This window comes from Coturnix japonica, chromosome 1 (genome assembly GCF_054131305.1).
Source record: "Coturnix japonica strain WE chromosome 1, WE-NBRP24, whole genome shotgun sequence".
Taxonomy (NCBI): domain Eukaryota; kingdom Metazoa; phylum Chordata; class Aves; order Galliformes; family Phasianidae; genus Coturnix; species Coturnix japonica.
This window is the reverse complement of record NC_140663.1, coordinates 6,236,301-6,260,056: the sequence shown is the minus strand read 5'-3', so window position 1 is coordinate 6,260,056 and position 23,756 is coordinate 6,236,301. Positions and strand designations below refer to the sequence as shown.

The 23,756-nt window shown below is 42.1% G+C and overlaps 1 protein-coding gene and 1 long non-coding RNA gene across 4 annotated transcripts in view; both read left to right on the top strand.

The window, feature by feature from the left end:
• Positions 1-23,756, top strand: part of FRMD4A (FERM domain containing 4A) — a 326,160-nt gene that overhangs the window by 43,993 nt on the left and 258,411 nt on the right. The gene's annotated exons all lie outside the window — the stretch shown is intronic.
• LOC116652762 (uncharacterized) lies at positions 1,289-22,776 on the top strand. The gene is made up of 2 exons (XR_014933096.1): positions 1,289-1,428; positions 22,303-22,776. It is a non-coding gene; the product is annotated as an uncharacterized LOC116652762 (long non-coding RNA).

Genomic DNA, 23,756 nt, shown 5'->3' with positions numbered 1-23,756 from the left:
TGTCTTTCTCTTTTTGGCCAGTATCTAAGTACTGCTCCAATGTGGGCCTTGGGTTAAACTTGCACATTTTGCAAGTTTAAAAGGGGAAAGGGAGAAATTATTCCTAGAAGACAAATAGAACACAGTGAAAATGGCATGCCACCTAATGAAGCAATTTAAATGCAAATGAGGAAAAGGTATGTGAAAAGTGCTGGAATTATTTTTTAAAGAAGAAAAGTTTGCCATTGATCAAAATATGATGTGATTCCAGGGTAATCCCTTCTGATGCTAAATTTCAGACAAGAGGTAAATCTATTTTCAGGGTGTTTTTTTTTAAGACTGAGGTGTCAATGGCCTAAGAACAAGGGTTTTAGGCTGAGGTGTCTGACAGCCTTAAGGACAGCAATGGGAAGAGAAACCTAGTAATTGATTTGGGATGAAAAATTCATATATTCCCTGAGGAAGAAGCAGCCCAGTACCCTTCTTAGCCTGTATCACAGATGTCATCATTAAAGCTGGCATTTCTCAATACACCTTGATTCGATTTGCATAGGGCTCCCATCATTTTTTTTTTTTTTTTTTTTTTTTTTTTTCAGAGGGATTTTACCAGGTTTTCCTTTTCTCCCTTAATCCAGAAGACCATTGAGAAACACTGTCAGATCTGGACAGTCCTGCTTGAGAAGGACTGGAAATCACAACATCCTGTAAAAAAACCTCAAAGGTATCAGCTCCTCTTGTGAGGGAAGCTAAGCAATTAGGAGATGACATGAGGCTATCACCACAATATAAAATTAAAGGAGTGTTAAGACTGTGGCAGTACTCTGCAGGCACACGCACTGCATGTGGCTCTGGGAATGCCTTGGTGACACATCTCAGGGAACATATAAAGGGATTTCTTGCTTTCTTTGTCCCACTCTATGGAGGTTCCCTAACCCACTTTAAAGACAATGTTGTGAATGGTAAGCAGGCTGGGGAGAGAGCAGGGCTGTTGGGCTCTCACAAAACGAATAGCCCTTTCATGTGACAGACTAAGGGATACCAATTGTGTCCATGTTTGGATTGTGCTGAATTGATATTTTTTAATAACTGCTGAGTCTTACACACTGTGCAGTGTCTCTCCCCATAGCACAGGTTGGTGGGAGGGGGAAGGGAGGCTTTGTGCTCTCCAGGGTATAGTTGGAGACTCCACTGTAAGCCTGGAAGCTTGGTTGCCATCGAATCCGACAAAAGATGCGGGATGCTGGCGTTGCTCCTAGCAACGGTTGCTAAGAGACTCCTGCTGGCATACAGAAGGATTGAAATCGCTGCAGATTATGGCCCTATTTATCATAGTTGTATGAATAGTCTTGTTAAGGGAATGCATGACATATAAATTTAGTGCATGCATGATAGAAATGTAACGCGCACATCGCAGGAGGAGATGGTGTTAGCGCAGGATATTTGTGGCTCGTAAGTAGTTGTCTCCATCCGTACTTCCCCCTCACTGCTTTCGTAGGGAGAACGTTAAAACTTTTGGGAGAGTCTATGAATTATAAAGCAGTGAGTAACTGCTTAAGAAATCGGCTTTTTATAGAAGAGTCTGGCAGGGGGTGAGGGATACCGGCAAAGTGGGCTCAGTGCTTTGATTAGGTAGCAGCGAGGGATGTGCTCTGTTGGCCCAATTTCACTGCCAATTGCTGTAGTTTAGGAGAGGAGCGAATCCCTTAGCATCAGCACTGAGTCTGGAGGCTGAGTCTTAACTGGCCACAAAATGAATGGCTTCTTTTCATCATTAGATCACTTTATTAGTAAATTGCTGTAGACCTCCTGATATAATTCACTTCCTGGGGTGAAAAGGGTTTATGCCAATACTTGTTTTGTGTTTAATGGATTCATTATGCTTTTCATCATAAAATTCATCAATGTTAATTGAACGGATTAGCTAAATGTAATTAGAAGAGGGATATGTCAGGGAGAGGGAGTGCATCTCTGCATCTCTACTTTCTCCTCCAGCTCTTTGCTTTAACTACTGTCTGAATGTTAATTTCCCACTTCCTATTACCCTTTCCAATCTGGCTAATCAATATAATCTCTGCATTCAAGTCAGGGCTCATATGTTGTGTTAGACTGCAGGTTAATTCAGGACTCAAAGAAACATTATCACCTTTGTAAGGCCTTTTTTTTTTTTTTTTTTTTTTTTTTGTTAGCTGTTGCTGGTGATGGATTTTTGTTTTCCCAAATGTTTTATTTAGCACAGGGTTTTTTGATTAGAAAACAACACCAACTTGACAGAAATGACCATACAGCCCAATTACTTCCTTCTTAGTTGTGCAAGGGTTGTTAGTGCACCTGATAATGATAATCAATTGCAGCTCTTGCTGGGCAGACGTTAAGGATAGAATGCCAAGAACAGTTGCTGAGTGGTCTGTTTTTGATTGGCTATAAGTAAATTAAGCAGTGATTAGGTTTCTCTAGCTGCTTTTCCTGCAGATAAGATATTTTAAGCTGCGGTGGCTGCCCCGGGGAGAAATGTCATACCTGCCTTTCTGTTTTCTTCATGTCAAGGATGCATTTATACCACATATTTACAGGTCAATAAACAGCTACAAGGGAATTTTTTTAGCTGTGAGATGTTAAGGTAATGGAACTTTCATCCTCAAAGAGCATTAATGCTTCTTAATAGGCTCATCCCGGTTGTTTCAAATCTCAATTACATTGACTTCAAGATAGGAAAGAAGATCTCAGATCAATTTTTTGCAAGGCAGAGAGCACAGTCAGAAGACCCTTGGGCTAGATTCAGTAATGAAATTAAGTGCTTAAAATGTGATTGCTGCAGCTGCCAAAGATCTTTGCAATGGGAGTGTGAAGATGCCTCCAAACTTAAAGACTTTAAACAGTAAACGAGTAGGGGTTTTATATGGTCTGAGCTCTGAAGGAGAGGCTGTGGTAACACAGTTGCTGAGAGTCTGATCTTGCATCTGTTTCCTCTGAAGAGCTGGCTCCTTGCATCAGGTGAGGCTTCCTGGGACACGAGAACACTGTAGGGGAATGATGAATCCCTTTGGGCTGTTCTGCTGAGTCAGGAGCCAGAATGTGTCACAGGCATGGGCTTACAAATCAGTGACAGAGCCATCAGCATTTCTGCTCCACATGCCTCTCTCTGCGCAAGCAGATGACAGTGGGATCCAGAGAAAAGAGGCTACAGCTGTTTCAGGAAAGGGTTTAAATACTGTGTCTGGTTTCTTTGTCTCAGCAATGTGTCCATCTCACACTGTGGAGTTCAGGGCCATAGTATCTGGTGTATTCACTTACCCATCCCTTAAGAACTGTTTGTAGAGGAACACAATCATTTAATGATGCATGTTCTCCAGATGGACCTACAGCTTCTTTTTTACCCATTCCTCTGCCCAGGAGGAGGGATGTGCCTGGCATGGTGGAGTGGCACCACTACTCTGAGCTGCCTGCAAGAAGGGCATCATCAGAGCTTACACCACCTCCAGATGGTGTGTTAACAGGCATCATCAAGTCATTATAGCAAAGGTACAGGTCTGCCATGGGAGAGTGGGAGAGAACTGATCATAGAATCACTGGAGTTGGAAGAGACCCTTAAAGCCATGTACTCCCCTGCCATGAACAGGGACACCTACAGCTTGATCTGGTTGCTCAGAACCTCATCCAGCCTGGCCTTGAGTGTTTCTGGGACTGGGCATCCATCACCTCTCTGGGCAGCCTGTGCCAGTGCTTCACCACCCTTACTGTAAAAAGCTTCTTTCTTATACTCAGCCTAAGTCCCAGTATCTGTCACAGCAAGAGCACAAGGACTACTGAGTTTGGCAGAGCAGCGGAACGGTGCTGGAACAGACTCAGTTCAGCAGTGATTTACATAGCACAAAGTCTCTGTATCAGAAACCTCTCCATTCGTATCCACAAATGTTGTTTCTGGGTGAAACACTGCTTTAACCAACCCTCAAGGGAACACAAGAAGGTGGCTGAGGAGTACAAAGTGGAATTTGTCTAAAAGCAAGTGCCCATATGCACCTATATTTGACTTCAAATACCTATTTATAACCACCCCTTATTTCCACCATCACTTTATTTTCTACAGAAAGAGCAAAGTTTTGTGTAATACCTCCACTGTGGGTGAGGGGGAGGGGTGGGTGTTGTTACTGTCACAACCAAGCAAAAAACTCATAGAAAAAGAGACATGGTGCCACAGTCTCTCTTCTAACCATCAGTCAATTCCTTCGGGTTGTGTCTGCAGCTGCTTGGTGTAGGAACACTGCTTCCATCTTAAGATGTGTCTGGGGAAACTGCCACACCACGCATACAGTTTGGTTTGTGTTTGGAAAGCGTGCTGGATCCCCCAAGGGAGGATGCTGGTAACCAATCTGATGATGAGCCCACAGAGGGAGCTGTGATACCAGCTGTTCCCCATGGAGCTCTGTGAACCAGGAGCAGGCCCTGTCCGTCTTGCACCTGCAGCCCCGTGTTGGACGTATTGATCTCTGGGGGACTCTGGTGTTTGTCTATGAAATGGGTGATGAGTTTCAGAAAGTTAGAAGGAAACAGATTAATACATGCAGGCTTCGGTGTGGTGTCTCACTGCCTCCGCTGAGTGTCTATAGGGGCAGCTCTTGCAGTGCCTCCTCATTCTGATGGGCAGTTTATAGGGATGAGTAAAGTAAGAGTGAGGATGTGTCACCCTAAACTATCTATTAAGGCCAGCACACATACAGCAACCAGAGAGCAGCAGGGGCTTCTGATTTCTGACCTTGTCATGATGGAATCATAGAACCATCAAGATTTGAAAAGACCACTGAGGCCAACAAGTCCAACTGTCAACCCATCACCACCATGCCCAGTAACCATGCCCCTATTTTAGCTTGGAGAAGAGAAGGCTCTGGGGAGACCTCATTGTGGCCTTCCAGTACTTGAAGGGAGTGTATAAACAGGAGGGGGTATATATGTTTACAAGGGTGGACAGTGATAGGACATGGGGGAAAGGTTTTAAACTGAGATGGGAGATCTAGGTTGGATATTAGGAGGAATTTTTTCACACAGAGGGTGGTGATGCCCAAGGAGGCTGTGGATGCCCCATCCCTGCAGGCATTCAAGGCCAGGCTGGATGTGGCTCTGGGCAACCTGGTCTGGTGGTTGGTGGCCCTACACACAGCAGGGGAGTTGAAACTCGATGATCACTGTGGTCCTTTTCAACTCAGGCCATTCTGTGATTCTATGACTCTATGATTGATTCTATGATTCTGTGATTCTGTGATTGCCCTGAAATTGATAACTTTTATCACTTGACCTATGCATGGTATGGTACTTGAGAAGATAAAATATGCTGTGCTTATTATAAATACCCATTATTGAGAACTGTCTCAACGCTTGTTTTCTGTTTATTGGCATTGCATTTAAACTGGCTATTTGAGTGCTGTGTCTCACTTGACCAAGCTTAACTTTGTTTCTAGGTCACAGCAATTCCTTGCCTTGATAAAAGGTAAAAGGGGGAATTCCTATTTTAAACACAAAATAATTATAGTTTAATTTTTTGAGATATGCACATTGATGCTTACAAGCCTTAATATCTGCCCAGTCCGCTGGGGAGTCATTTTGACTTTGAAGTGCAGAATTGTTTTCATTTTTAATAATGAGATCTTTCTAAAGTGAGGCTTAATGGAGGCTTGTTGATAATTATTCTGCCTCATTGACAAAGATCCCAAACACACAAGAGTTTCAAATGATTTCACAGCTGATTTATATGCATAAAGCATAATTAGGATCCTGTAATTTCCTTGCCAGTTTGCTTCTCATTTGGATATAGAAAATGTCACTTATTTAGAAAAACTTTTATACTTTGTTGTTTGACTGACACTGAACAATCAAATATGAGGTGTAAGCAATAAACAAGCAAAACTATGCATAAAATACTTCACACTATTACTGAGTACTATTCAAACACAACTCTATAAGAACAGAAGATGCTGTTACCACCATTTTACAGATGAGAAGCTGCAGTACAAGAGAGTTTAAGGTCAAAAGTATCCATTCAGTTTAGCTACATTATTGAAAACACCTAGAACCCGATTTTTCAAAGCATTGTACAACATGACACATATGCAGAGCATTATGAAAATAGATTCCCATGCTCAGTATTATGCCAGAACAAATTCCAGATTTTCCTTTTGATTTCAGCCTGGAGAAAGAGGAAAGTAAGAAATGAAGTGTCCTGTGCCACATAGGGAGATGTACAGGCAGTGTCCAGGTGCCCCCAGGGTGCTCAGCAGGAATACTTAACATCACTGATTTTTTGTGTCATGGTCAGGGGGATGGTGTTTAGCTGAAAGGGCTAAGCTGGACTCAATGACCTCTATGGCCCCCTCCCAAATCAGGGTATTTTATGATTCTATGAAAATAGAGTTTATCATGGAAAAGGGTTATGGGAACAGTGTAAATAAATGAGGTAGGCATCTGTGAATTTTTTAGTTGAATGTTTTATTTTCCATTGTCAACTGTTTGTTGTTGTTGTTTTGCTTGGAATTAGTTTGCCATTTCTAGCAAAGTTTAAAAGCAAACTGGAGTGGCCAAGCAAAGAAAGTGGTGTTTGAATTACCCAAAGAACCTGTGTCTCCATCCTGTGCTAGGATGGAAAAAATCCAGATTCTGAACTTTTGTAAGATAGAGCAGCATTTCTTCAGCTCTGTATTTAACTCCCTTCAACAATATTTTTCTTCCTCCACGTATTTCACTGGCACACTCTCTGTGGACTTCCCAGGCTTAGTAGTCCTGCAACATCGCCCTCCCAGATTGCTCAGCTTCCATTCATTCTTAGCGATCGACCATCCTGCATCTTAAAGGAGGCAACTGTCCTCCAGGGAGAAAAAAACATACGTGAACGTGTAATGAAAGGCTGTTTCATAATATATAAGTACCAGGTGTGGAACTGAGCCTGCCTAATTTAAGCTCCCAATTTGTATCTATAATTTAAAAGCTTAGCAACTTCATCCTGAGAAGGAGGGCTGAACATCCTTTTAATGATCAGTTGAAAGGTAGGTGCCTTTGGATGTCTCCAGGGGGTGATGTGAACCACCTTTCCCTGCATTTAAAGTGTGTTTTTTTTTCTTTGAGCAGTTCACCATTTGGGCTCCTTGGCTGAAACCCTTATTGGGACATGAATTCAATTACCAGTGATGAAGTTACCAGTGCTATGCTGTTCAAAGTTGCACCAAACCATCTGTGGTGAGATGTCCCCATGTAGGGACATGGTTAGTGGGAACGATCATAATAGGTTGATGGTTGGACTAAATGATCTTAGTGATCCTTTCCAACCTTAGTGAGTCTATGAAGACACCAAGCTCTCATATCCCAGTGCTGGGCTCAGCCACCCAGCCTGGGAAAGTGCGCCTAATCCATTTCCATCAGTCATCACTAAAAACCACAAGAAAGCAGGCATTTACAATAAGAAAATAGGTATGATCTAAATTGAACAGGATATGCAGGAGCTGAGCATTTGTTTATCTTTTCTTAGAAAAGATGCAGGAAAGGTCTTGATGCATTCACATCTGTGATTCCTGCCCTAAAGTGCACTGGTTAGACAGCATGCATAGAGACATAAGTGATGACCCTTTCTCTGCTGTGTCTGACTCGGTGGCATTTCCCTTTCATAGAGGCAGATAGAATTAAATTTTCCATCTTTCTCCACCATGAGTCCCTTGTGGGTGCAGACAGCCCACTGAATGTTGGGTTTTGTTACACAGCCAGTTTGACGTCTGGGGTAAGACATGGACCACAATCAGCGTGAAATTGAATTTTTCCTCTGAATTACCACTTTCTTCTTTTTTTCTGCAGATCTCAATTGCATTTAAGTTGTGTTTCTACCAAGGTTCATACAGAGTCTAACACTGCATCTACAATGACTGCACTTCCATTTGCAGACATACGAGGTACCATGTGAGAAAAGGTCGATTTAAAGTTTGCGCTCTCATGGAGTACCAACTCCAAACAGTCAAAACTATGAGTCAGTTTCCTTCCCTAATGATACCGGTTTAAAATATACATTACTAAAAAGGTTTTTTAAAAGGTTTTGGTATTTGTTTTGTTGTTGTTGTTTTTGTTGGTGGTGGTTGGTTGGTTTTTGTTTTGTTTTGTTTTGTTCTTTTTGTCTTGCTTTTTTTTTTTTTTTTTTTTTTTTTCCCTCAGATTTTTGGAAGTTCACATTTGAAACCTTATTCTTCAAGATCAAAGTTTGGGAACTTCAATCCCACTTCTCCCAGAGCTGAGGTTATGAAAAAATAAAAGAGTCATGGAGGCGATGTGTCAAAAAATAAGCGCAATTCCTTCCTGCTTTCACCAAAGAAAATGTCTGATTTGTGATGTATGTAGCCCACGCTCTGTTTATGTTACTCTGTTCCATAACAGACCATATGGAGCTATCACAGCTGTGTAGGGCAAAGGAAAGCTCTCAACTCCACAGCAAGTTTTATACTACCACATTCTCTAGCCTGAATCCCTCTTCACCAGCCCATACTTATTCTAGTTTATCAGGTACTAATTTGGCTTTTTTTTTTTTTTTTTTTCCTGTTCACCAGTCAAGAATACTTTCATCTCTTCACATTCAGACCTGATTGTCTAATCCAACCTTTGAATCCTTTGGAAAGTTCTTGCCCACATTAAATGTTATATAAAGTAAGGAAAGGGAGCGATTGTGCACCACTTAGGTAATAACTGGGGAAAAAACGATATCAGAGAAAGTGCAGTAAAAAATGATTTTAACATTTGCCAGCCTATGAATCTGGGCTCCTGCCATGCTGAGCTCATGAACACCTTCTGGGAATCTCTTAGTCTGATCTATAGATTCATAGGTACAAATTATAGATTCATAGACTACCCACGTTGGAACAGATCCACACGAATCTCAGAATCATGATCAAGGATCACCAAGCCCAACTTCTGACTTCACACAAGACCATTCAAAATTCAAATCCTATGTCTGAGAGCACTGTCCAAATGGAGCTTGAACTTCAGCATGGGGCCATCACCATAGCCGTGAGGATTCTTTATGTTGTCTCCTATTATTACACCTGTGCCTTGACTTGAAAGAACTGGGTCTTTTCTCTGCACAGGGCAAAAATTGTCTTGTACTTAAACCACTTTATACTGCTATATCATACAAATACGGAATTTATGGTGGAATTGAAGTGCTTGATGTTTTGGCCATGTCTTCCTAGCAAATAGTGTGTCACAACATCAGCAAATCTTAGTGAAACAGATGGGGTTGGGACCCTACTTACACACTGGCTGCCCTCCAGGTGTTGTTACAGATCTTGGCACCTCTGCATATTTCTCTTTACAATCCTTCAAGATGATTTTGAGATATCATACAATCATAGCATCATAGAATTGCTTAGGTTGGAAGGGACCTTAAAGTCCATCCAGCTCCAACCCCTGCCATGGGTTGCTTGACCCCACCAGCTCAGGCTGCCCAGAGCCCCATCCCACCTGGCCTTGATCACCTCCAGAGATGGGGCACCCACAGGTTGTCTGGGCAGCAGTGCCAGTGAAGAATTTCTTCCCAACATCTAACCTAAACTAAATAACTAAATAAACTAAATAACTAAAATATAGACACACTCCAAGAAGTGTGATTAGGGCAACTTAAAGTTGCACTTGCTGTTGTTGTGCTCTTCCTCTCAAACCCCATTGCCTTCACAAATCATGTGAATGCACCTAGACAATTTCAGTCAAGCTGAATAACCTTTTACCCCATAGCAATCCTGAATTACCCAGGAGTTACTTTTAATCACACATGGTGCCTTTCACTGCAAGTGATCCATGCAGCCCCAAAAATCAACAGGCATCAGTCATCCACAAACCACTCACATACACGTGACCTCCTGCTCTCTGAAGAACGGTCGATATTTAAAGCAATCCCACAATATCCAGTGGTACAGCTTAGGTCAGATCAGGCTGGCCCTCGCTAATGCACTGTGTCAGTGTTTCTTCAGTGACCTCATCAGCTCTCTCAGAATGATCTTCCTTTAAATGATACCATGCCCGTCTCCTTATGAAGAAAATCTTCTGGATGGGAGTTGATCTCATGTGTTACAGAATCTGGAGAGACACAGTATCATGGAATAGGTAGTCTGACCTCTTTAACTCAAAGAGATTTAGCTCTGAAGCTTAATGACACTTTAATTGCTACCTGTCTTTTAAGGGACGGAATTACAGCCATTCTGGGACTGTTGGCTCCTGAGTGGTGTGGGAGGGAAACACCAGGAGATGCTGATGTTCAGAAACACTGAAAACATCTGCAAGCACCCAATGTGAGATTCTAGAACTGACAGCCTTCTGTGAGAATGAGGGATCAAAGATCAATGCACATACTCAATGCTATAGTGGCGAAAGTAAGCAATTTGCACTGAGCTTATTTTATTCACCAGAGAGTGCAGTGTGTGTGTTTTTAAATAAAGCATGATTGCATTTCCTCAGTTTTGGTTTTGCATGCATTAAACCAGACTTTAAAGGTTTCATCAGCTGGATTGGCTCTCAGACTTTGGCATTTTAACTGCACTAAATAAACGCTCTCAAACTTCCTCAAATATCAGTGTAAGAAGTACTTAAAGTTTAATTTGCCATCAATCCCACATTTCCATAGGATTCCAAGCTGGCATTTTAATTTCACTGTCACGTATTTCAAGCTGTCAAACTCCACGTATAAAGTTTCATTGGGTTCATTTGAAGGGGGGTTTGGTCTCTTTTCTTGTAACCTTCTGTTTGTTTTTGTATTTATGCATCAATTTTCATTGTTTTCCTTGTAAGAGAGAGACTTTTCTGCCTATAAAAGTGAACCTGGTATTTTCTGATGCTTCCAGAAAAAAAAAAAAAAAAACACACTACAAAATGCTATGAGATCTGTAGATGAAAGTTGGCAGTTCTCAAATAGCATGAAATGACTGCAGTTTAGTCTCCTTCCTCTCCCATCTTTACTCATTTAACAGCCCTCCCTTAGAGTCAAGCATTACCTCTTTCTTTTTCTAATATTCCTGTGACACTTTTGATCTCCACTTGACGAGTGCAATCAAGCCATAGTGCTGAGCTGAGCTGGCAAATTAAAGTACTTAAAACATGAGCTGATTTCAGAAAACTGACGGATTTTTGTGCGATTTTCAGACAAAACCTCCAAACAACATGAAATTCACATGTTGCTGCAGCCACTGTTGCAAGAATATTAGAGAAGAATGTGGTTGTGAGAGAGGAAGCAAACTGTTGCAAACTCACGTCTGTCAATATTTCATTTTTCCCCTCCAGGAAACAATATGGAGTCATTTAATTACCACTGTTCACCTATTCACAAGAGAGGGTCTTTGTGAAATCACACACCTTCGTACCCTCTCCCACAATACGCTGTGAAGACACAGTGTGGCCATTTAATATTGCAAGCAGGCATCTGCCCTTGGGAACATCAGCTGCTTAGGTACCACAAAGTGCAGCCCCCGCCCAGCATGTCATCCCCATGGATTCGAGCACAGCTCTGGCCATTCCCTCTCATCCTATCATTATTACCCAGTAGAACAGACCAAGCTCTACCTCACTTGTATAGAAAGATCCTAGATTTGATTTCACCAAGTGACTCTGCCCATGTTACCTAAGCACACTGTAGTCATGGGTCCTTCTGTAAGGATCTGGGACAACAGCCTTGGCTAATCTTTGAATTCCTCAGAGGTGAAGGATCCTCACATGGGCACTGGGACAGCTCAAGGCAACTGTAAAGAGATTCAGGGTGCTGAAGGTGAAAACTGCTGGGTAAATGGCGCTGTTGGAACCAGGCAGTGTGAGCCATGGAGTGGTTCAATGCAGACCCATAACATCATCCATTTTAGCAGACTTGTTCATGGAAAGTGACTTGATGATGTGGGGTAATGTTTTGTGCACTGCAAATGTTAAATGACCCCTGATAAGTAAAGAAAGTCTATTAACAGGCTGTTCTGAAAGCAATCAGGCTTAATTATCTGTAAATGCAGGCTTTTGCCAGAGCATAAAAACCTGCTATTTATTTTTTTCAAGTTTTGAAAACATCTGTAAGCTAAGTGCATTTGAATATGTATTTGTATATTTATATGCACTTACATGTGTTCATTATGCAAGCGTGGACATTTGCTATTCATTTCTACTGTTTCCTCCTTTCTCTTTTTTGGCCCTGGTTGGATTTTCTGGCTGCAGCAGTTAAATGCGTGATGTCAGCAAAATGCATATTCTTTCTCTGCCTTTTTTTTTGGCTTTTGAAGGAAGATTTGTTCTCTCCCTCCCAAAACAAAATCCTCACCCATAACTGACTTGAGAAGTCCTTTGATGTCCGCTTACTCAGTACGCAGATACAGAGCTCTAGATCTCAGCCCCCTTCCATTTGCCAGCTCAAGCATTTATTTAATAAAACTTAGTAAGAGGGCAGAGTTGAATGTCACTTCTAATCATTCATCAGACCATAATGAATTGCATATATTATATTAACACACTCATGTTTTTATTTCGCTATGATCATTTATTTTTCCTCCTTAGAAGAGAGGATAAAGTGCTTGTTGGTCTTAACAGAAGAGTGGATTTGTTTGAATTAAAAGGAAAAATTCTTAAATACTACCTTTTCCAGCTACAGTGTTTGCATGCACAACATGAAAATGCTTATCTGGTAGTTCGTGCTGAGGGTGGCTCTGTGTGCAATCATTAATGATCAAAATCTTTCTAATTCAGGTGTTAAATTTTAATTACAACAGTGTGCTGATTAATACCAAATATCACCAGGCAGGAATGACTGCACTTTACACATGACAGTCTGGCTGCTGTGGAAATCTAGTGCTATCAGAGCACCCTCATCAAGTGCAGCTCAGGTGTGCTGCCCTACCCCCCAAAATCCAGTGTTGCAATCACCATCACCACTTCCAGCCTTGTGGACACGAATTTGCCCTGAATTCAAAACTTTGTCTTCTGCCTTGCTCAGGAGCAGCTAAACAAGTATTCATGCCTCATCTTGCCTTTGTTGCTATCTTCTGAATGAGGACTATTTTATTTGTTCCGAAAGAAGCAAAATAAGGAAGAAATAACTAATACTTCTTCTTCTAGCTCTTGGCCTCCTAATGGCAAATACGCTTTCTGAATTTACACATAGATTTAGTGGCACTCATAAGCATCGTGTTGACAGTGTGAGTCCTCAGTAGCTGTTCAAGATCAGCATTGAAAGATGCTGCCTTGATCAGCTGCTATTCCGGGTCAGTAAAGGCCAACAGAATCCCAGCTCCCCTTGTTTACCCATCCGCTTGAGCTGCCATCCAACTGGATTAAGTGATCTAATTCATCATTCTTGTGATAATCTCACTCAAGCAATTGATTGGAAAAGTGTAGATGAATGAACTCCTGTGAGCCCTGGTTTACTCTGACTTATAATGTGGCTCTGTGGCTGTTGCAAGCCCTTTCCCAATGGTGGATGTTAGGGTGGTTTTTTTTTCTGTTCTTGCATATTTGCGAGGGCTTGCTGGTTGAATGGTGCTCTCTATAAGCTGTTGTTCCTCATATGTGAACCATTACGAGTCACCAAGGAGCTGACATGATGTTGAAATGGCTGCTGTTTCTCTTTGGACACATAAATATGCATATTTATTTCTACATAGAACACAATATACTAAAGAGAAATTTAGCAATGACAATGAATTTCGTTATACTGCTCCAATGCAATGTAGTCCTTCATGTCTACCCATTTCCCTTGAAATGTCTTTGATGCATTTCTTGTTGCATTGCTAACAGACAACATCACTCTAGGTCTGACTTCCCTTCATCTCACACAGGGCTGAGCACTTCAGCTTGTTGTCACCACCCGCATTGTCTCAGTCCCACGAGTGTTGGCCCCAGCAGTTCAGCCCTACCCATAAGGACAAGAGGTGACTTTTCTGTCCCAGTTTAGGACATCTAGAAAGTAGACATCTAATTCTGGGCTAATCACCTTAGTCTCTTCTTATAGGTGAAGAAAAGTAGTAGGCTACTCTAACAGGTCATTCATCTCAGCACAAAAATTGACATCTGTGATGAGGCAAGTTGCCTCTGGACACCTGTGGCTAGAGGGAAGCTCAGTCTAGGGTGACTAGCTTAAAATTATCCTTCCGGCTTCAACGTGCCTGAATTCAGACGGGAGAAATTCTTTCCTTAATGATTATTTGTACAGAGTAAGCCTAATTCCCACCTTCAGGTTGGACTTGGGTAGGCTCTCTCTTGGATGTCTGAGGTATTCTCAGAGCATATGAATTTTTTGCAGAGCTAAACAATGACTGTCCCTTATATATATGTATTTTTGTAGGGTAGCTGTTCTCACCCATTTGTATCAGAGCTATGATTTGTGTCAGTGCTTTGTGCTGCCCTGTTGGACTGAGCAGGGGAGCAGCAATTCCCACCAGTGGCCACAGTGGACTGTAGGGCTGAGGGTCTGACAGATTGGTCTGCATCCCATGGGAAAGGCAGGTCCTTACTTGGGATAAACTGAAAGGTCTCTGGTGACACGAGGTGTTACTTTCTGCTCCGCTGCATCTGTACTGCCAGATGGTTTCACACCGCTCCATGTTGGCACTGTAGATCAACTTCAGCATCTCTGAAAGCACAGTTTTCTGGGACCCCCTGGGCTGTCATCAGAGGCTGTGAGCTTCCTACCTGATAAGCAACGATGACAGCATAGGTGAGGAGGCAGCTGGACCCAATTGCTGGGTCTGAGCACACGTGACCACAGAAGAATTAATCTCAGACAGTGAATGTACATCGTGCGGAGCTGATTATTCACTGCCTGTAGCAGAACAGGTGGCCTGCTGTCAGGCAGAAGGACAAGTGCTTTACCCCTATGGAGTCTGGCATCCAAAAACATGCCTTATGTATATATCTTTTCATTTGGCTACTCCAACAGAACAATGAATTTTCTGTGCGTCCCTAGGGAGTTCAAAATCAGGGAACACTGGGGTTCTTTGCACCCCTGATGCCCCATCCAGCTCAGAATACAACCACTGGTCGATGTTCCAGGGCAGCAGTGACAGCTCCACCATTCACACCAACAGTGGCAGGTGTGGGTGGGTGAGAACTGTTTTGCCTGTCTGTCTTTCCTCTATACAGTATGTGCAAATAGATTTTTATCCAATGCAAGGGTTGAAAATAGTGTGAATGAGGTCAGGTAGATTTGCAGGGAAAAAAAAATAAAAAACAAACAAAAAAAACCCAAAAGCAATGTCATATGCTTGCCAGGGGTTAAAACTGCAATGGCTTTTAATGTATTTCTTGTCCCAATATTTAACTTTCATGCATTGAAAGCAGCCAAGAAAAACTGTTCAGGGTGCAGTTAGAGGCAACTACTGTAAATCAAATTGGAAAAGCAGAGTGGGTCAGTAAAAACAAATACGAGGAATAGTCCCCTGGGTGGGGACCCAGTGCTTTGTTTAGTCTGAATGTAACTTATTTCTTCCCAGTAATCAAAGGCATTTTGTCATATACAAAATCATAGGTGAAGCAGTAGTGAAGGAAGTCAAGCTGAGGTTGCTCCCTGTGTAGTGCACCACAGTACACTTCCATCGTAACTCTGGATGCTGTCACCCAGTCACTGAAACATGCCATACAGAGGAGCACCTTTCCCCATGATCCTCTTTGAAGTCTGGCATGTCTTACTGTGGAGATTCAGATTTCTTCACAGAGCTTCCTCCTGATCACGTACTCTTATAGCACCACCAATGACTCTTCCCTAACCGCAGTCTCCATCAGTCCCAGCCCAAAACCTCAGATGTGCCCCAGGCTTCAGCTCTACTTCTGCACCTCCCCTGAGCAGAGCTGCTGCTTCCTCGTTCCCCAGGTACCAGGCTGGGTTCTCTGAGTCATTTTTCTTCTCAGTGCAGAGAAATTTGACCTCTGGCCTTTAGAGATCAAAGGCCACAATCCAACACCATCGTACACTCTAACTTCCACTTCATTTGGTCTGTTTATGTGGCCACTATTTTCCACATCATTGACAGGGTGCTGGCTGGGTGATTTGTCTCGAACCTGACAGTTATAGACTGTAATGTTATAAATAGCCCCTGATTTTTTACTTAATCAGAGGAAAAATGAGAATCAAAGTCTGAAAGGTTACACGTGTGTATATATTCCTGCATCTTGTACACACTTGTTACAACAGTCTTCAACAGAAACTTCTAGACAGAGAAGTTAGTGCCATGATCTATCCATGAGCCAGGTCCTCAGCTGCTGTAAGGGTCTGTGGCAGAAAAGCTGCCTTCTTATGCCAGACTTTATTATTTCACCGTGGAGAACTGTGCTTTGCAGCTGTGCTGCCTCTATAGGACAGAGCCTGCAGTGTGCGTAGATGCACAAGGCACCCCACAGCCATGGGACAAATAGTCATCTAGCCCAGTGTTTGGTCTAATGGATACAGAAAGAAGAATAAAGAATGTGTTTCATCCTGCTTCCCATCACTAAGTTGATTCCTGAGTCAGAAGTTTCTCTTGGACCCTTGTGTTTAATAGCCAGGAAAAAGCTAAAACCACTCAAAAATTATCTATTTCCTTCTGAATCATTCATACCTCAGACTCCTCAGCATCTCTGTGCAATAGATTCCTGTTTAATTATGTACCATAAGAGAAGTGCTCTCTCAGGTCCATTTTAAACTAATGTTTGATGATATCATTGCACACCTACCAGTTCTTACACTATGAGAAACAAATCAGTTTTCTTTTTCTATTCCTCTTTGCTGTACTATATATGATTTAAAAGACATTTATCTTTTGCTCCTCTTCTTCACTTCTCCAGTTGCTCTCGCTCAGCTTTATGCAGGGGATGCCTGGTTTCTGCAGGGGGTTGGTGGGGTCTTGCTTGGCACGTGGAAACAACAAAAGGGAAAGCAGCACTCGCGGCATGTGGGCTGTGAGAGGAGAGTAGCTGTTACATATTGCATGCACACGACGGGCTTTTTATGGCCTCATTAAAGTCAATGGGAGCCTGCCATCTGCTTCAGCAGGGGCGGCATTAAGGTGTAAAAACATTACACACTGTTACGTAGTGCTTTTCTCCAAGATGATATTCCACTGGCTGATCTTTGCCTTGACCCTAGCACTGGGTATGAGTTATCACTCTGTTCTTCAGTAGAAGAAACTGAGCGTAATGCAGAGATTTCAAAGACTGTGGCTGTCTCTCATCTGGCCATATGTGCCTGAGTGAAGAGAATGAGAAGCAGGCAAGGGAATTCTTGTCAACCCATCTGATGTGACATCCCCTGTCAGTAGGTCTCAATTTCCGGCTGACTTTATGATCTCTTTTTCTCAATCTCGTAGCTCCAAGACTTCACAGTGAGCTCGGTGTCTGCCAGGAAGGCTGTGAGTTAACTAGGTGGCGGAGATAGTGAGGCACAATTGCAGAAGCTGTAATAAGAGCTATTGATTTTGAATAAACACGCGAGTACTATTGACTTGGAGAAGCTGTCTTGTAGCAAGTGGATGGAGATGTGGATGTTTCTTTCTGGAAGGAGGTGAGATGAGTTTTAATCACAGATATTAAAATACAATCTGTTTTCAGTGTCATTTTTCTCAGTCCTCCTGGCAGATAAAAGAAAAAGAACCATGGGGCTTTGTAAATGAATGTATAAAGGGAGTGTTCTAGGTGGATAGATAGGAGAACGTTGATGTGAATGTGAAAAAGTGGCAGGTGAGAGATAATCCAGTGCTTGGAAGGAAGCTGATCTAATTGTAGACATCTCCATTCAGTGCAGGGGACTACATGGCCTTCAGAATTCCCTTCCAACTCAAATAATTCTATGATTCCACAATTCTGAGATGTCTCAGTGAGGAAGAGATGTTAAGGGAAAGGAGAAGAAAAGTTTTGGTGAAGCGTGGGGATTCCTATGGTGACACCATCCCTGGAAATGGGTTGTGGAGACAATGTTTGTAGATATCCCCAAATTTCAACAGAAAACAGAATGGAGGGCCACTGCCATGAGTTCTCACATTCTGCCTGTAAGTGGGTGGAAGGAGTGACCAGATTTGCAAATACCCTGGTTTAGATTGAGCTAAAACAATATGCGGAGGCCCACATACAAGTGGACATTGAACTTAGCTGTGAATTTGTCCAGGTAGCAGTGAAACTAGTCAAATCAAATGATACGTGGGGGAAAATGGTCATGTTGACAGCTTATGCTCTGGATAAAGGCAGAAGTGCCTTAATATATCCTATTTATTGATGAGCGGTTTCCAGATCCTCAGATTAAGGATTCAGCTTTCAACCATGAGACTATCTCAGGGCAACTCTCTGTACAAGAGTATAGGCCTAGAAGCATTCCTGTCCTGAGCAGTGCTAGCAGTCAGCTTCAGACCACTCACTCAAGCCCCAGAGTTTTGCAACCATCTATGGATCCCCACATGGGATCCATTCACCCTGAATGGATGTGGGGATTACAAAAGGTCAGCTGTGCCATGGGTTCCTTGCACAGAAATAAAAGAGATTGATCTCCTTTACACAAAATCACATATAATGGGGAAGAAAAAAAAAAAGTAGGGCATCAGGGAAGAAAACTCCTCCATTTCTTACTATTCCCTAGTTGTACTTTTTGTATGATAGTAAGAATTCTGCTGAATGCAACAGGGTTCCACCGAAATGAGGGCATTCCTTTCACACATACATATTCAAAGATTAAAGAGAAAGCTTTGAATTATTTTCAGAAAAGGGGTCAATTATGTGGATTTTGCATGGCTTGTTATTAAGGCCAAAACTCACATCATTTTCACAAGGGCTGGAGGACACCGAGGCAAAGATGTAAATGCCTGAGTCCAGATCAGCCAGGAAGAAAGGAGGGAGAATCAAAACATTGTTAATTATATCCTCTCAAGAAAGGACTTCTGGTGCTAGGAATTCATCCCAGGAGGGTAATTTCAGGACTACAAGTTGCAATGTGTATTACTGCAGGTCTAAGCAGGAGCAGGGAGCAGCTCTGACTGTGGGTACTTTCAGTACCATTCTGTAGGGGACTCTATTGGAAATAAGTTCTTGTAACTCAAACAGCCTTTTGTGGGAAATGTGATATCTTTTTCCCAACCTACCTGAACTCTTTCATCACCAACACAATAATGGTGATTATAATGAAGAAGACTAGTCAGCAATGGTTCCCTTGGACTTTGCAAGCCCTTTGATGAAGTTTCTCACAAAGGCTGTTGAGGAAACAAGAGTCGTTTGGTGAAAGGTAAAGAATTGTGTCATTGATTTAAAAACCAGCCAGGACAACAGACAACAGAAGTGACTAGTCAGCTATTACAATGCCGAAAGTCTGATAAAAGACTTCCAGAGGGAACTTCTTAGCCATCTTTTCATGAATAAATGAAAGACTTTGCTTAGAGGAAATAGAACTATTATATCTCTTTGATATCCAACTAGAACTCCAAAGCATTATATTTCTCAGTTAGAATCTTAGACGTTCATAGGTTATCAGAAGGTTACTGAAAATATGGTCTCTTCAAGGCAAAGAAGAATAGTTTTAGTGATGCCGTTTCCAGTGTTTGGTGTATTTCTGTAGAATGAGAAGGAAGGCTGGGTCTTGATTTTGGAAAAGTTATTCTGGGTTCATAGCTTCCATAGTGAAAAACAGAAGAATGGAGAATGGGTGGAACTGATCAACACTTTGCACCTGGAGTAAAAATTCACTGTAGGTAAAACACTCTGTTTAGATCACAATTGAATTCCGGTGAAATTTACTCTCCCAATAGAGTAGCTTGCTCTTTTGAAGATGATCAAAAATGACCCCATAAAATCAATTTTTGAGGGAAAATAAGGTTTTAGCTGTAGGTCTGAATCATGTAAAAATGACTTCCATTGAAAAAATATTTTTTTCTTTTTTTTTTTTTTTTTTTCCCCTCAAAAAGCGAAAACATTTGGGCTCAGATAGGATTTTTCAAATATATTTGTAACGACCTATAATGCACACAACTTACAACACAGGGAAAAACATTCTGTGATCAGCTTTGTAGATTGTGTTTGTCCTGAGTTCTTGCTATGAATTAGGGAGGAGTACAGAAATTATGGGGTATAACACTTTTCTTCTAGAGAAGTCAAAACATGTCACAAAGGTGCTGCTGTCTTCTTGGCATAGAAAGACTGAGGGTAAGGAGAACTGAGGGAGGTGCTAAAAGTCAGTGGAAGACCCTGGAAGGGAGCCTTCCCAACTTGGAAGTTGTACATCCCAACTTACCATGCAACCGCCCTTTCGAGTAACTCACGATGTACATTATTATCACAGGAACATCTCTGAGCCCATCTTCCAGAGTTTGCAAAAAGAGATAATAAGTGGTCGCAATTATAAAGCTAACTCTGACTTTTTTCTAAAGAGGAAAAATACGAGGCTGCCCATTTATCTCTAAATTGAATCGACAACTATACAACTCCATCTGAGCATTGTTATTTTCCTTTCCCAGCAAGGCATTGTTTTGTTGCATGAAATCTGTATGTTCAATAGATTTGATTTTCCAAGCAGCTGGGTTATCTTGCGCTGTGAAGGCTCTCCCTTAATCTCAATTGCTGTGCTTTTCTCAGTGCCGTTCCCAGCTGCTCAGAAATGAGCACGGTGCTTTCATCTTTCTTTTTGTGCTCTTATTAGGTGTGACAGTTCCAACAATACCCGTATGTAGAAAAATATTTGGGTTTAAATTTGTTTTCTAAAAATCTAATTGTCAAAATAATAGATAGGCCAAAAGACGCTGCTTTTAAATTATGAAAGTCCTGCCATGATCACACGCCAATTACATTTTTCCTTAGGAATATGTACTTTTTTTTCAGATTGGTCTAAAACATAATTGCAGCCAAACCTTATTTATCCACAGGAGACAAGGGAACTGAAAAGAGCTGAGATATGCAGAGCTGGGCCATAGGTGCTTTTCAAATGACGGTAACACACAATTAGGATTAATGCATATATCTGATCATTTGGCTTCTGGAAGAACAACTTATGAGAGACAAGGTTGTTGATTATCCCTTTCTTTTTCTGTCCTGTTAACATTTATTATGTAGAGAAATCCTCCCTCAGCATGATAGGGTCTTGATTTTATAAAGCTCTTGCTGGTATTGCTGAAGTACCAGCAAGGGAGGAGAGAAAGGGAAGGAAAACTGTTTGGGAGGATGGAATGATCCAGTGGAAGACTCTTTGCTCTGAATCTGAACAGGGCAGAGAAAAAGCCTTAAGTTTTTATTGTTCTTTTTCTTCTGAAGGGATCAAAAAGAGGAAACAAATTTGTACCCAGGTTGGTCCCGCTGCCAGCGATGCCATCAGTGCTCGGGTTGTACTGTAGTTGAATATCTGAGTCATAGAATCATAGAATCATTTGAGTTGGAAAGGACCCTTAAGGCCATCTAGTCCAACTCCTTTGCAATGAACAGGGACACCTACAGCTAGATCAGGTGTTCAGAACCCCATATTGCCTGAACTTGAGTGTCTCCAGGGATGGGGCATCCACCTCCTATCTGGGCAACCTGTGCCAGTGCCTCACCACACTTACTGCAAAAAACTTTTTCCTCATATCCAGTCTAAATCTCCTCTAAGGACCATTTCTGGTTCTGTTCTCTGCACCATGATCACTCTCTCATCTTTGCAGCAACATGGATTTGACAAAGAAATTGTGATACTTCTGCCAGAAGAATGCAGATGCACCTGGGAAATGTCATCAGGTCTAAGCTAATGTCATTGAGATCAGAGGGGCTATTCATGCCTGTTGAAAATGTTGCCAACAAGCTCAGAAAGACAAGTAGGGATGAGCTTAGCCTGTACACTGCTCAGTCTAGAGTATTTTCCTATTTTCCTACTGCAAATACATATACTAGGCACAAACAGATTGAATACCTACAGCGTGACTACACACTGTGGACTTCATCAACATCTAATCAACCAAGTATTGAATGCTGATATTTTAGAAGATAGAGTGATGTTGAGATTTTAGGTAACTGGAAATGGAATAGGAATCTTGGGCTTGGGGAAGCTGTATGGGCCCACTGACTTGCTTTTTCTAGATAAAGCCTCACACCAAACCATGTGGGATGTGCAAGTGAGATGCTTGTGCTTACAGTCTGTCTTGCTTGGCAGTCTTTCCTTGGGTGAGACAGTTTTACCTTCTGGGTGTCTATCACTTTTTTGATAGTAAATGCACTGATGTTTCTAAGTAGCTTTTTAAAATGAGGACTGCTTAATCATCTCCAGGACACTGATTCTGAGAAAATCTACATAGTCCGTACAGTCTTTCAAAACTCCAGATGTTAAAGATATTATTCAGCTTCATTAAAAGTAATAATGTATTTCTACATTACCTTTGTCAGCATTGCACACTGAGGAGAAGCTACAGCAGTTCAGTAGTGGTCAGCTCTGGCAAGCAAATACAACATGGAGATGAGAACAAAGGATAGCCCTGAGAAGGGTCCCCAAGCCCAACCACTGCATAGACCAGGATCACCTCCGGCATGACCGTATCAAGAAGATGGGTCCAAAGGATTGTGGCTGAATGAATAGAAGCAGGAGCAAGATTCACAACAGGAAAGAGCAATGCCAGAGCAGGAATATACCCCCTCTTCTGACTCTCCAAAGGCAACATCAAGCACAGTACCAGATTGGAGACGACATTTCATAGTTGGTGGTGATCTTAGTGGAGATCACTGCCACAAAACAGAGTGCCCTCAGGGAAAGCAGAGTCAGCAGACATCTGAAGAAAATGCCTTTGTTGATTATGGTCCTTAAAATAGACTCCTCGCTTTTGCTATTTCATTGTCATTAAAAGTTTATTGCTGGTGATAGTTTTTTGGGGGTTTTTTGTTTGTTTTTTTCTTTAATTGATCTGCTCAGGTCACTGAGCCTAGCAGCATTACCTGGCTTCTTAGCAAGACCTTGACCATACGTGATCTTGCCCTGGGACCCCAGAATAGTGAGGGACTTATGAACGTGGAGAACTCTTTGTCTCAGTTCACCCTCGAACCCAGCAGCAAGCTGTCTGCATCCTGTTTTGTTTTCATTTTCCCTGTTTTATATCCATGTAGATAAGGAGAGTAGCAGTTTTTTCCCCTAGACCTGTGGCATTTCACTAGGCAAATAGCACAGAGCAGTGGGCTCCATGACCCAACAGAGACCTGGTGCCAGGACAGGGTCTCCAAGTGAAGGTGCAGATCCTGGATGGCCTTACTCCCATCTTGATACGGTCATCTACCTGTGCAGCATGTACTACGTTAACAAGCTGAGCAGGGCTGTAAAGAGCAGCTTGGTAGTAATTTTTAGTTGGGGATGAAAAAAATGATCTAAAAATGTACTTGTGCCTGGAAGGGGTGCTCTGCAGAACTAATCTTTTACATTTCTTCTGCATCTTCCATCTGTGATTTCATGGCTAATTGATTTATCCATGCAATGTTCCTGTGAAATATAGATTATCTTCACTTATAGAGCGGTAAAACTGAGTGCGTAGGGGTTTGCATTTCAACTTGCCCTAAATCCTCAAGGGATTAAAAGGCAGAGGAGACCCGGGACCCCCCAGTTCCCTGCTCCTCATCCCCAAGGTGGGCTTCCTCTCCTTGTGGAGATGCACAAAAATCACATCCTAAGGTGGTAAAAGCTACCGTGTGCTACACCCAATGGGCCACAGCACTGCCCCAAATGTTCAGCAGGAATTTCTGGGTCTGGCCAGGGCACAAAGCATGCCCCTGCCCCATGGATGTGTGTTAGGGCACAAGCCACACAGAAGAAATGCCATAATACTGTCACAAGGTTGGCTTTTGTTTTCCATCATCAA